This window comes from Garra rufa, unplaced genomic scaffold (genome assembly GCF_049309525.1).
Source record: "Garra rufa unplaced genomic scaffold, GarRuf1.0 hap1_unplaced_002, whole genome shotgun sequence".
NCBI classification, from domain to species: Eukaryota; Metazoa; Chordata; class Actinopteri; order Cypriniformes; family Cyprinidae; genus Garra; species Garra rufa.
In genome coordinates this window covers 11,350,700-11,364,274 of record NW_027394277.1, presented here as the reverse complement: position 1 = coordinate 11,364,274, position 13,575 = coordinate 11,350,700, and the positions used below count along the sequence as shown (strand labels likewise).

General features: G+C 36.6%; 1 long non-coding RNA gene across 1 annotated transcript; it reads left to right on the top strand.

Moving 5' to 3' along the window:
* The first annotated feature begins 6,022 nt into the window (after nt 1-6,022).
* LOC141305365 (uncharacterized) lies at nt 6,023-10,328 on the top strand. Its single transcript, XR_012344378.1, has 4 exons — nt 6,023-6,715; nt 6,861-7,013; nt 9,513-9,604; nt 9,987-10,328. It is a non-coding gene; the product is annotated as an uncharacterized lncRNA (long non-coding RNA).
* The last annotated feature ends 3,247 nt before the right edge of the window (nt 10,329-13,575 follow it).

Below are 13,575 nucleotides of genomic sequence, written 5' to 3'. Positions count from 1 at the left end.
ATTTGTGCTGCATTTTTGTGGAAACGAATAAGCTAGTAAAGACTGTTTCATGAATATGGTCTCATCGTTTGAACCACGTTAGATCAACAAAGTACGGCTGTTGTTAAAGACCTCACCAACTAATAACTTCTGCTATTTAACTGATTAGAGTTCTCAAAAAATGCAACTGTATTGAACAGAGCACCTAATCACTCATTTAATATTTTTTTCCCCTGTCATTTCGCTGTATTTTATGTTTGATTTAGCACGGGCTCCCTCTTACGTCATACTCCCTCTTATATTAAAAAGTTCCCTTAGGCATTTGTGCGCATGCGCACTAACCATAAATGGTGCTTTATAGAGGACGCACAAAAATAGTGAATAAAATAATTTATATTCAGGTTAAACGTATAATAGCTTATACTGCATGTTAGCTTGCAAATTATACCCAAGGACATAATTTATTAAGCCATATGTCTTACTAACAAGAAACAATGCCTCTAACCACAGGTCACGTACAAAAAATAATGCCCAGTTTAAGCCATTCCACTCCACTGAAGGGGTGGAGCGGAAAAAATGAAAATAAATACGGCCTTTTAAAATTTAAATGTTCCAGCGATTTCATTCTGTCAACCCCTTAGAACACACCAAGAGCTAATTTCAGGAGTTTGCAAGCAGTTTAATTTAAAACGGAGAGAGCTGCCTTCAGCCAGTGTTTTCTGTTGTACTGACATGAGAGTCAAGTCTCCGAGCTCTCGGTCTGCGAACTACATCACTAAGCCTCTTTTAAAAGCATTTAAATAAAAACACTCCAGCGACTGTACACAATGTAAACAGAATATCATTTTAAAGAGCTATATTAAGCGCATATGAGCTGTTTTATGTGGTTTAAGGATGAGCTTCGGGCTGGTTTTTCTTCGTCCGTGTTCACAAAACTACATATTTTAAAGGCATTAAAAAAATAAAAAAAAAAAAATAAAAAAAAAACACTCCAGCGATTGAACAATAATAGTAGATTAGTGTATTTAAAACGTTAAAATGCTTGCTTATTTGTGCTGCATTTTTGTGGAAACGAATAAGCTAGTAAAGACTGTTTCATGAACATGGTCTCATCGTTTGAACCACGTTAGTTCAACAAAGTACGGCTGTTGTTAAAGACCTCACCAACTAATATTTTCTGCTATTTAACTGATTAGAGTTCTCAAAAAATTCAACTGTATTGAACAGAGCACCTAATCACTCATTTAATATTTTTTTCCCCCCTGTCATTTCGCTGTATTTTATGTTTGATTTAGCACGGGTTCCCTCTTACGTCATACTCCCCATACTCCAAAGTTCCCTTAGGCATTTGTGCGCATGCGCACTAACCATAAATGGTGCTTTATAGAGGACGCACAAAAATAGTGAATAAAATAATTTATATTCAGGTTAAAAGTAGGAAATAGCTTATACTGCATGTTAGCTTGCAAATTATACCCAAGGACATAATTTATTAAGCCATATGTCTTACTAACAAGAAACAATGCCTCTAACCACAGGTCACGTACGAAAAATAATGCCCAGTTTAAGCCATTCACCTCCACTGAAGGGGTGGAGCGGAAAAATGAAAATAAATACGGCCTTTTAAAATTTTAATGTTCCAGCGATTTCATTCTGTCAACCCCTTAGAACACACCAAGAGCTAATTTCAGGAGTTTGCAAGCAGTTTAATTTAAAACGGAGAGAGCTGCCTTCAGCCAGTGTTTTCTGTTGTACTGACATGAGAGTCAAGGCTCGAGCTCTCGGTCTGCGAACTAAATCACTAAGCCACTTTTAAAAGCATTTAAATAAAAACACTCTAGCGACTGTACACAATGTAAACAGAATATCATTTTAAAGAGCTATATTAAGCGCATATGAGCTGTTTTATGTGGTTTACGGATGAGCTTCGGGGCTGGCGTTTCTTCGTCCGTGTTCACAAAACTACATATTTTAAAGGCATTAAAAAAATATAAAATAAAAAAACACTCCAGCGATTGAACAATAATAGTAGATTAGTGTATTTAAAACGTTAAAATGCTTGCTTATTTGTGCTGCATTTTTGTGGAAACGAATAAGCTAGTAAAGACTGTTTCATGAATATGGTCTCATCGTTTGAACCACGTTAGATCAACAAAGTACGGCTGTTGTTAAAGACCTCACCAACTAATAACTTCTGCTATTTAACTGATTAGAGTTCTCAAAAAATGCAACTGTATTGAACAGAGCACCTAATCACTCATTTAATATTTTTTCCCCCTGTCATTTCGCTGTATTTTATGTTTGATTTAGCACGGGCTCCCTCTTACGTCATACTCCCTCTTATATTAAATAGTTCCCTTAGGCATTTGTGCGCATGCGCACTAACCATAAATGGTGCTTTATAGAGGACGCACAAAAATAGTGAATAAAATAATTTATATTCAGGTTAAAAGTAGGAAATAGCTTATACTGCATGTTAGCTTGCAAATTATACCCAAGGACATAATTTATTAAGCCATATGTCTTACTAACAAGAAACAATGCCTCTAACCACAGGTCACGTACGAAAAATAATGCCCAGTTTAAGCCATTCACCTCCACTGAAGGGGTGGAGCGGAAAAATGAAAATAAATACGGCCTTTTAAAATTTTAATGTTCCAGCGATTTCATTCTGTCAACCCCTTAGAACACACCAAGAGCTAATTTCAGGAGTTTGCAAGCAGTTTAATTTAAAACGGAGAGAGCTGCCTTCAGCCAGTGTTTTCTGTTGTACTGACATGAGAGTCAAGGCTCGAGCTCTCGGTCTGCGAACTAAATCACTAAGCCACTTTTAAAAGCATTTAAATAAAAACACTCTAGCGACTGTACACAATGTAAACAGAATATCATTTTAAAGAGCTATATTAAGCGCATATGAGCTGTTTTATGTGGTTTACGGATGAGCTTCGGGGCTGGCGTTTCTTCGTCCGTGTTCACAAAACTACATATTTTAAAGGCATTAAAAAAATATAAAATAAAAAAACACTCCAGCGATTGAACAATAATAGTAGATTAGTGTATTTAAAACGTTAAAATGCTTGCTTATTTGTGCTGCATTTTTGTGGAAACGAATAAGCTAGTAAAGACTGTTTCATGAATATGGTCTCATCGTTTGAACCACGTTAGATCAACAAAGTACGGCTGTTGTTAAAGACCTCACCAACTAATAACTTCTGCTATTTAACTGATTAGAGTTCTCAAAAAATGCAACTGTATTGAACAGAGCACCTAATCACTCATTTAATATTTTTTTCCCCTGTCATTTCGCTGTATTTTATGTTTGATTTAGCACGGGCTCCCTCTTACGTCATACTCCCTCTTATATTAAAAAGTTCCCTTAGGCATTTGTGCGCATGCGCACTAACCATAAATGGTGCTTTATAGAGGACGCACAAAAATAGTGAATAAAATCATTTATATTCAGGTTAAAAGTAGGAAATAGCTTATACTGCATGTTAGCTTGCAAATTATACCCAAGGACATAATTTATTAAGCCATATGTCTTACTAACAAGAAACAATGCCTCTAACCACAGGTCACGTACAAAAAATAATGTCCAGTTTAAGCCATTCACCTCCACCGAAGGGGTGGAGCGGAAAAATGAAAATAAATACGGCCTTTTAAAATTTTAATGTTCCAGCGATTTCATTCTGTCAACCCCTTAGAACACACCAAGAGCTAATTTCAGGAGTTTGCAAGCAGTTTAATTTAAAACGGAGAGAGCTGCCTTCAGCCAGTGTTTTCTGTTGTAGCCTACTGACATGAGAGTCAAGGCTCCGAGCTCTCGGTCTGCGAACTACATCACTAAGCCACTTTAAAAGCATTTAAATAAAAACACTCCAGCGACTGTACACAATGTAAACAGAATATCATTTTAAAGAGCTATATTAAGCGCATATGAGCTGTTTTATGTGGTTTACGGATGAGCTTCGGGGCTGGCGTTTCTTCGTCCGTGTTCACAAAACTACATATTTTAAAGGCATTAAAAAAATATTAAATAAAAAATCACTCCAGCGATTGAACAATAATAGTAGATTAGTGTATTTAAAACGTTAAAATGCTTGCTTATTTGTGCTGCATTTTTGTGGAAACGAATAAGCTAGTAAAGACTGTTTCATGAATATGGTCTCATCGTTTGAACCACGTTAGATCAACAAAGTACGGCTGTTGTTAAAGACCTCACCAACTAATAACTTCTGCTATTTAACTGATTAGAGTTCTCAAAAAATGCAACTGTATTGAACAGAGCACCTAATCACTCATTTAATATTTTTTCCCCCTGTCATTTCGCTGTATTTTATGTTTGATTTAGCACGGGCTCCCTCTTACGTCATACTCCCTCTTATATTAAAAAGTTCCCTTAGGCATTTGTGCGCATGCGCACTAACCATAAATGGTGCTTTATAGAGGACGCACAAAAATAGTGAATAAAATAATTTATATTCAGGTTAAACGTACACTGTAAATTCCAATAGCTTTGCTGACTCAAGTATAATTAGTAAACTTTACTCAAATATTAAAAAATATACTTCTTACAAGGTTTTGTTAAGTTACAGTTAATTGCAGGGTGAGTAAAACAATTTACTTAGTAGTGTTAGTGATGTTTACTTGCAACACTTAAGTAGCATCAAAGGAAGCACTGCACCAGTGAGTAGCAGCAGTGCACCCAAGAGTAATAAAGAAGAAGAAATAAGAAGAAGAAGAAGCAGCGAGACTTGTCAGAGCATGCGTAATAGAATTTTTGTGCTCAGCTCCTGAACTGGTGAATTCGAATTGGCGGCTTGGCGCCCATTTTGCAGATGATGTAGGAAGAAGCAGCAGCTAGACAACCGACGTTTTTAACATCTGAAGCTTCGTTACGTTTTTAAAGAATAAAGAGGTAAGTAATCAAGCAAGCAACTTTTATGTGAATGTTTACTTTCTGCTTGTCCTATTTTTTGCCAATCTAATACATATTTACCAACGAATTTTGACATTATACGGTGCTAGAAGAACACGGTCTGACCACTAAATTAGAAGGTAACAGTTAACAGTTAAGTTACCACAAATGGTAAAAAAAAAATGTTTTGCCTTTTTCCAGTTGGATAATGGATATGTTGTATAGTTTTGTATTTTACCCTGAATTCACAAAGAAAATGCCTTATTTCCATGTTGAAAGTAGAAATTAAGATGTGAAGTGAAGGGCTGGCCAAGATTATATCTTACCAGTGGCTTGTGATTGATGTGAATACAGATTTTGAAATATCTATTTAATGATCAGTGTAATTGTTTACAGTGTTTCCTCTATGATTTTATAAAACTGTGGTGCTTTATTATTATTAGTAGTAACGTTAGTATTTTTGTGTTCATTATTAAAATTTGCTATTGTAATGTCCAGTCCATTTTTTAAATATTAATCATTGTAACTATTCATTACATTGTTACACCTTTTTAGATTTTAAGCTATATTATAGTGGTAAGTATTTTTGTAATGCTTGTAAAACATGAACATATTAAGAAATGAATGCATTTATAATTTGCAATGCAGAACTTCCTTTTCAACTAAACTTTTTTTTATCCTTTTTAGAAGTGCTTCTGGTAACTGCATCCTGAGTATGGTCTTCAATTCACAGATCTTGATACAGTTGAGGTCATCTTATTCTGAAGTAGTAGTAGTAGAGATTAATTTGTGAAAGTGTTGACTAAGATGCACCTTAAGTATTATATTGAAAGACTAAAGCAACTTAAAGGGATAGTTCACCCAAAAATGAAAATGTGATGTTTATCTGCTTATCCCCAGGGCATCCAAGATGTAGGTGACTTTGTTTCTTTAGCAGAACACAAACAGAGATTTTTAACTCAAACCGTTGCAGTCTGTTAGCCAAATAATGTGAGTGGATGGGCACCAAACCTTGAAAAAGTAAACAAAAACATGCACGTACAAATCCAAATTACACCCTGCGACTCGTGACGATACATTGATGTCCTAAGACACGAAACGATCGGTTTTTGTGAGAAACAGAACAGTATTTATATCATTTTTAACCTTTGATACATAGCAAAATCCATCTGTGATGAGTTTAGCATCAGGCACATTACTTGTGTACGTGCTCTGGCGTAGTATACGCAAACGCTGGAAGCGATCTGTCGCTCGCGACACTCATTGTTTACACAGTGCACAGAGACTGTGGTTATAGCGGCTATTCAAAATGGTAATTACTTGCGCTTATCCTGATTGTTCAAACCAATTCAAAGCTAAAAGATTACGTTTGCTTGAGCAAACTCATCCGGGACTTTTCACTGATTCCCCTCGGCTTTTGCGTATACTATGCCAGAGCGTGTGCACATGTAACGATCCAGATGATGAGCTTGTGCTCAGGACAGATGGACGTGGCTGTGTATCAAAGGTAAAAAATGATATAAATACAGTTCAGTTTCTCGCAAAAAACGATCGTTTCATGTCTTAAGACATCAATGTATCGTCACGAGCCGCAGGGTGTAATTTAGATTTGTCTGTGCATGTTTTTGTTTACTTTTAAAGGTCTGGTGCCCATCCACATCCATTATTTGGCTGGCAGACTGCACTGGTTTGAGTTAAAAATCTCTGTTTGTGTTCTTCTGAGGAAACAAGCAAGTAAACCCAAAGTTGCGTTTCACTGTCAGTTATGTGATTACTGTACCAGTGAAAGCATTGCAGGAGCGGTGGCCAGAGAGACAAGTAAGTGCTCATACATTTAGTTTTCCACCATGTTAAACAATTTTTTTCAGGCTTGGCCTGGTAACCAGTGGGCTGAACATGCATAGTCATATCCACATTGTGAACCATGCTTCTTTATTCACTGTTTATTTTGCCTCTGTTGTAGGTGTTTGCAGAGTTCCATAGGATAGCCACCACAGATCTGCAGAGTGACTTTTTTGGTGCCTTGGATCACTACATACAACGGTTTGACACAATCTTCAAGTCCAAGAAAGGAACAGTTGGAGAGAAATTGGCTGAACTTGAAATTAATACAGCGGTGAGTTTACTGCAGCCTTAATTTTATTTATTGTTGTAAGTTGATTGTGATGTTGCTACCTACTATTATTTTAAAGTATTTAAAAGTAGTGTTGCTAATATTGTAATTGTTACAAGAGTTGTGTTCTGTTTTTGAGAAACACTTTAACACAATGTAAGATAGTTTAGATCATTGATAAAGTAATCCATGTGACATCAGTGGTTCAACTGTAATGTTATGAAGCTACTTATTTTTGTTTCCTTTGCACACAAAAAAGTAGTCTCATAGTTTCATAACAATCATCTTTGTACTTTTCTGGCCTTGAACATGGTAGTACCCTAAAGATGCCTTTTCTACCTTTCATGGCCTTGAAATTGCTAGTTGCCAAGGCTGCATATGGAGGGACAGAAAGCTCTCGTATTTCATTTTTGTTATTTCTTCATGTGTGTTCTGAATATGAACAAAGGTCTAACAAGTTTAAAATGACAAAGTTTAGCAACTGTTGACAGAATTTATGTTTTTGAGAGAATTAAAGGATAACTGTTGCCAAAATGCAACCTGGGCTGTTTTTTTATTTTTTTACTGTAAACGAGACAAACTTATATCTAAAAGCATAATTACGACAAACAAGCCATTTTTGAGATTGACCGTGGTTTAGTTTTGTGGTCAGTGGCCGGTGAATGGGAGAACTAGGGTCATAACTTTGAGCGCATCAAAATCAATATTTTTACAACACTAAGAAGGCTCAACACACTAGGGTTGGGCGATGTCGACCAATTTGGCATCGTACGATGTCTAATGTGAAACATCGCGATGGACGATGGCATCGTCTGGGGGGGGGGGCGGGGGTGAGGGATGGTTGTTGTTAAATAATTTATTCATAACGAATTAATTAATTGTAGCCTACCATGTCCACGAGTGCTTAATTTGAGCCGGATTCTGCTCTGGAAAATGTCCGATTTTGGATTTTTGCGTTCCGGTATTTGTTTTTAAAGATCCGGAATTAACAAGTGCATTAGATCATGACAGTGCGTGCGTGCAGACGAGACAAGATCAAGCACGGGTTTATATAAATGCATTTGGAGGATGTGTGTTGGTCCTTAACATATTTTCGACCAGTCAGCTTTTTTAGGTTCAATAACGCTCTCATTATTTGCTTACTGCTTAACACACTCTCTCAAAACGCATTTAATGAGCAGCGGAATGTTTAGAGAGAAAGCTTAATATCAGAAATAATACCAAATCAAGCAAAATATTATGTATTAACATTATAAACACTATAAACATAGCTATAAGTTAGTTACCCTGACTCCAAAACGAATTATTTAAATGTAGAGGTATTTAGAACAGAACAGAAATGAAACAAAATATACAAAGTTAAGAAACTAAAACAAAGCGAAACTAAAAATAGCGCGTTGGGCTCACGCACCTCTGTTTTTCGGCACAAATCCAAGTGTTCCAACTAGGCTTTTTGTATTTGTATTGTGATCACTAACAACTTCCTTGTTATTATTTCCTCATAATAATAATAATAAAATAAGTAAAGATGCAGAAATTGAAAGCATGCATTTCATTTGGCTATATAGGGATTTAGTGTGTGTTTTCCGTGAGCGGGTTGCGGCGGGGGCGGGGCTTGGCGCTGCGGGGGCGGGGCGGAGGATCGCGATGCCGGTTCAGCATCGTGATGTCTTTTGGCCATCGGCGATGGACGATGGCATCGTCTATCGACCCAACCCTACAACACACCATAAAAACTTTGCTCGAAGTATCATCTGGGTCTCTACACATAAACTCCAGCATTAAGAACATTGTTTGTGTACACAGAGTTTACTAAAAAGAAAGGTTTTGAACAACTCACTTTCACTGTTTGAGTTTCCTCTTGCGGCCGTCTTGTCAGTCAAGAAGTGTCCATCTCCGAATGCGACATAATAGCGAGGAGGAGAGTAAAGATGGATAGCTCCTAAAGTATATTTCCATATAAATGCACGGCTAATTCGTTGTTTTGAAGCAAGTGAAAAACAATATTAACCTTCTAGTTGTAAAAAGAGCCTTTCGGAAATCGACACTTCTTGACTATCAAGACAGCCGCGAGCGGAAACTCAAACAGTGAAAGTGAGTTGTTCAAAACCTTTCTTTTTAGTAAACTCTGTGTACACAAACAATATTCTCAATCCTTGAGTTCATGTGTAGAGACCCAGGTGATACTTCAAGCAAAGTTTCATGGTGTGTCGAGCCTTCTTAGTGTTGTAAAAATATCGATTTTGATGCACTTAAAACTTGCCCCTAGTATTCCCATTCACCGGCCACTGACCACAAAACTAAACCACGGTTAATCTCAAAAACGGCTCGTTTGTCGTAATTATGCTTTTAGATATAAATTTACGGTAAAAAAAAAGAAAAAACAGCCTAGGTTGCATTTTGGCAATAGTTATCCTTTAATCCTTTAACAAACTGATTGGTACTGTAACTTCAGAATGCTGCAATCTTGAACTTAAATTGTTTTTCATTATCTACTCCTAGGAACCAGATTTGACAGCTATGTGCACATTGGTGCTCCGAGGCCTGCCATGATGCTTGGGGATGATGCCAGTACCTTCTACAACACCTGCTTTGTAAGTTCTTAGTTATATTTTATATTTATTTATTATTTCCATTGAAAATGGGTTTACCAAAAAACTTATTAAACAATGTGAGTCCAGTGTACTTTCTGTCTGTCAACCTAAAATTAGGACTTGTTATTATTATATATTCTTCGGAAGTATTAAAATCATATTGCAAGCCATGCAATATGCATAATGTGATATGTACAATGTGATATGCATGAAACGTACTATACCTTGAATATTTATGAGTTGAGATAAAAAAAAAAATGCATGTACATACTTAACAAGGAATGGCTAAACGGGAGTTTAGGCAGGGCAGACAACTGACAATTAATAATTCCTTTCAACATTTCCCTGTTGTAATATTGTTATTGTTTCGTTTTTCTTATAGGCATCTGATAACTGATGAGGACTGGGCACAAGTACCTGTTGGAGTGCTGACTGTCATTGATGAACACATTCCTCTCTTACAAAATCAACTGTACCTTGACCCAGTTTATACTGCCATCATTGTTGAGGGAGGTATTGTCATTGACAATCTACAGAATCTACCACAGGCAATTTGCCTTTTGTTTGGACTGTCATATGTTTTGAATTTGGATTACCCCAAAAACATGAAAAACTGTTGGTTTAGGATGTTACAGTCAGGTCAAGGACTTTTTTTTGGTCCACAAAATTTATTTTATGTACATTTTATATAGATTTATTGTACCATCAAATGGTTTGTATTTTATTTAAAGAAAATTAAAATTTGTAATCCCCAGTGGAAACTTGTGTGGAACATCCCTGTGCCTGTAGTAGAGTAAAAAAAATACAATAAATTTATCCTTGAACTATGTCACTGCCTTACAGTATTTGTCCAGGTGTAAGTGTATTCTTTGTTAAATTGCGAACCCCTTCTCAGGGTTTTATAATAGACAATAGATGCACTTAAGTTATTGGAGTAATGCTTACTTGGTTTTTTTAAGGCAATCGGTTTGCATGGTTTTAACAAGTAAATTGGATTGCTTTTGAAGTAAAGTCAACTTAGAAATTTCGAGTTGCATGCAGAAATTGTCAAGTTAGCTCAACTTGCATAAATCAGTAGTTTGGAATACATACAAAGTATATTTCACTTGAAATGATATAGTTGTTAAAAATAGCAATTCTGAGTAACCTGTACTAAAGATGAGTACATCTAAAGTAAACATTCAAGTATATGCTACAATTTAGTTTTAAGTTACTGGAACTCTCTTGTAAGTATACAATACTAGATAGGGGCAGCCGTGGCCTAATGGTTAGAGAGTTGGACTTGTAATCCAAAGGTTGCAGGTTCGATTCTCAGGTCCGGCAGGGATTGTAGGTGGGGGGAGTGAATGTACAGCACTCTCTCCACCCTCAATACCACGGCTGAGGTGAGTCCCTTGAGCAAGGCACCGATCCCCCAACTGCTCCCCGGGCGCCGCAGCAATGGCTGCCCACTGCTCCGGGTGTGTGTTCACGGTGTGTGTGTGTTCACTACTGTGTGTGTGCACTTGGATGGGTTAAATGCAGAGCACAAATTCCTAGTATGGGTCACCATACTTGGCCTCACCTCACTTCCTTTCCTTTCCTTTCCTAGATAGGCGTTTGTTAATACTACAAACTATTCCCATTTAACTTTACTTGGTTTTTTTAAGGCAATCGGTTTGCATGCTTTTTTTAAGTAAGGTTTACTAATTGGATTTTACAGTGTAGGAAATAGCTTATACTGCATGTTAGCTTGCAAATTATACCCAAGGACATAATTTATTAAGCCATATGTCTTACTAACAAGAAACAATGCCTCTAACCACAGGTCACGTACAAAAAATAATGCCCAGTTTAAGCCATTCCACTCCACTGAAGGGGTGGAGCGGAAAAAATGAAAATAAATACGGCCTTTTAAAATTTAAATGTTCCAGCGATTTCATTCTGTCAACCCCTTAGAACACACCAAGAGCTAATTTCAGGAGTTTGCAAGCAGTTTAATTTAAAACGGAGAGAGCTGCCTTCAGCCAGTGTTTTCTGTTGTACTGACATGAGAGTCAAGTCTCCGAGCTCTCGGTCTGCGAACTACATCACTAAGCCTCTTTTAAAAGCATTTAAATAAAAACACTCCAGCGACTGTACACAATGTAAACAGAATATCATTTTAAAGAGCTATATTAAGCGCATATGAGCTGTTTTATGTGGTTTAAGGATGAGCTTCGGGCTGGTTTTTCTTCGTCCGTGTTCACAAAACTACATATTTTAAAGGCATTAAAAAAATAAAAAAAAATAAATAAAAAAAAAAACACTCCAGCGATTGAACAATAATAGTAGATTAGTGTATTTAAAACGTTAAAATGCTTGCTTATTTGTGCTGCATTTTTGTGGAAACGAATAAGCTAGTAAAGACTGTTTCATGAACATGGTCTCATCGTTTGAACCACGTTAGTTCAACAAAGTACGGCTGTTGTTAAAGACCTCACCAACTAATATTTTCTGCTATTTAACTGATTAGAGTTCTCAAAAAATTCAACTGTATTGAACAGAGCACCTAATCACTCATTTAATATTTTTTTCCCCCCTGTCATTTCGCTGTATTTTATGTTTGATTTAGCACGGGTTCCCTCTTACGTCATACTCCCCATACTCCAAAGTTCCCTTAGGCATTTGTGCGCATGCGCACTAACCATAAATGGTGCTTTATAGAGGACGCACAAAAATAGTGAATAAAATCATTTATATTCAGGTTAAAAGTAGGAAATAGCTTATACTGCATGTTAGCTTGCAAATTATACCCAAGGACATAATTTATTAAGCCATATGTCTTACTAACAAGAAACAATGCCTCTAACCACAGGTCACGTACGAAAAATAATGCCCAGTTTAAGCCATTCACCTCCACTGAAGGGGTGGAGCGGAAAAATGAAAATAAATACGGCCTTTTAAAATTTTAATGTTCCAGCGATTTCATTCTGTCAACCCCTTAGAACACACCAAGAGCTAATTTCAGGAGTTTGCAAGCAGTTTAATTTAAAACGGAGAGAGCTGCCTTCAGCCAGTGTTTTCTGTTGTACTGACATGAGAGTCAAGGCTCGAGCTCTCGGTCTGCGAACTAAATCACTAAGCCACTTTTAAAAGCATTTAAATAAAAACACTCTAGCGACTGTACACAATGTAAACAGAATATCATTTTAAAGAGCTATATTAAGCGCATATGAGCTGTTTTATGTGGTTTACGGATGAGCTTCGGGGCTGGCGTTTCTTCGTCCGTCTTCACAAAACTACATATTTTAAAGGCATTAAAAAAATATAAAATAAAAAAACACTCCAGCGATTGAACAATAATAGTAGATTAGTGTATTTAAAACGTTAAAATGCTTGCTTATTTGTGCTGCATTTTTGTGGAAACGAATAAGCTAGTAAAGACTGTTTCATGAATATGGTCTCATCGTTTGAACCACGTTAGATCAACAAAGTACGGCTGTTGTTAAAGACCTCACCAACTAATAACTTCTGCTATTTAACTGATTAGAGTTCTCAAAAAATGCAACTGTATTGAACAGAGCACCTAATCACTCATTTAATATTTTTTTCCCCTGTCATTTCGCTGTATTTTATGTTTGATTTAGCACGGTCTCCCTCTTACGTCATACTCCCTCTTATATTAAAAAGTTCCCTTAGGCATTTGTGCGCATGCGCACTAACCATAAATGGTGCTTTATAGAGGACGCACAAAAATAGTGAATAAAATCATTTATATTCAGGTTAAAAGTAGGAAATAGCTTATACTGCATGTTAGCTTGCAAATTATACCCAAGGACATAATTTATTAAGCCATATGTCTTACTAACAAGAAACAATGCCTCTAACCACAGGTCACGTACGAAAAATAATGCCCAGTTTAAGCCATTCACCTCCACTGAAGGGGTGGAGCGGAAAAATGAAAATAAATACGGCCTTTTAAAATTTTAATGTTCCAGCGATTTCATTCT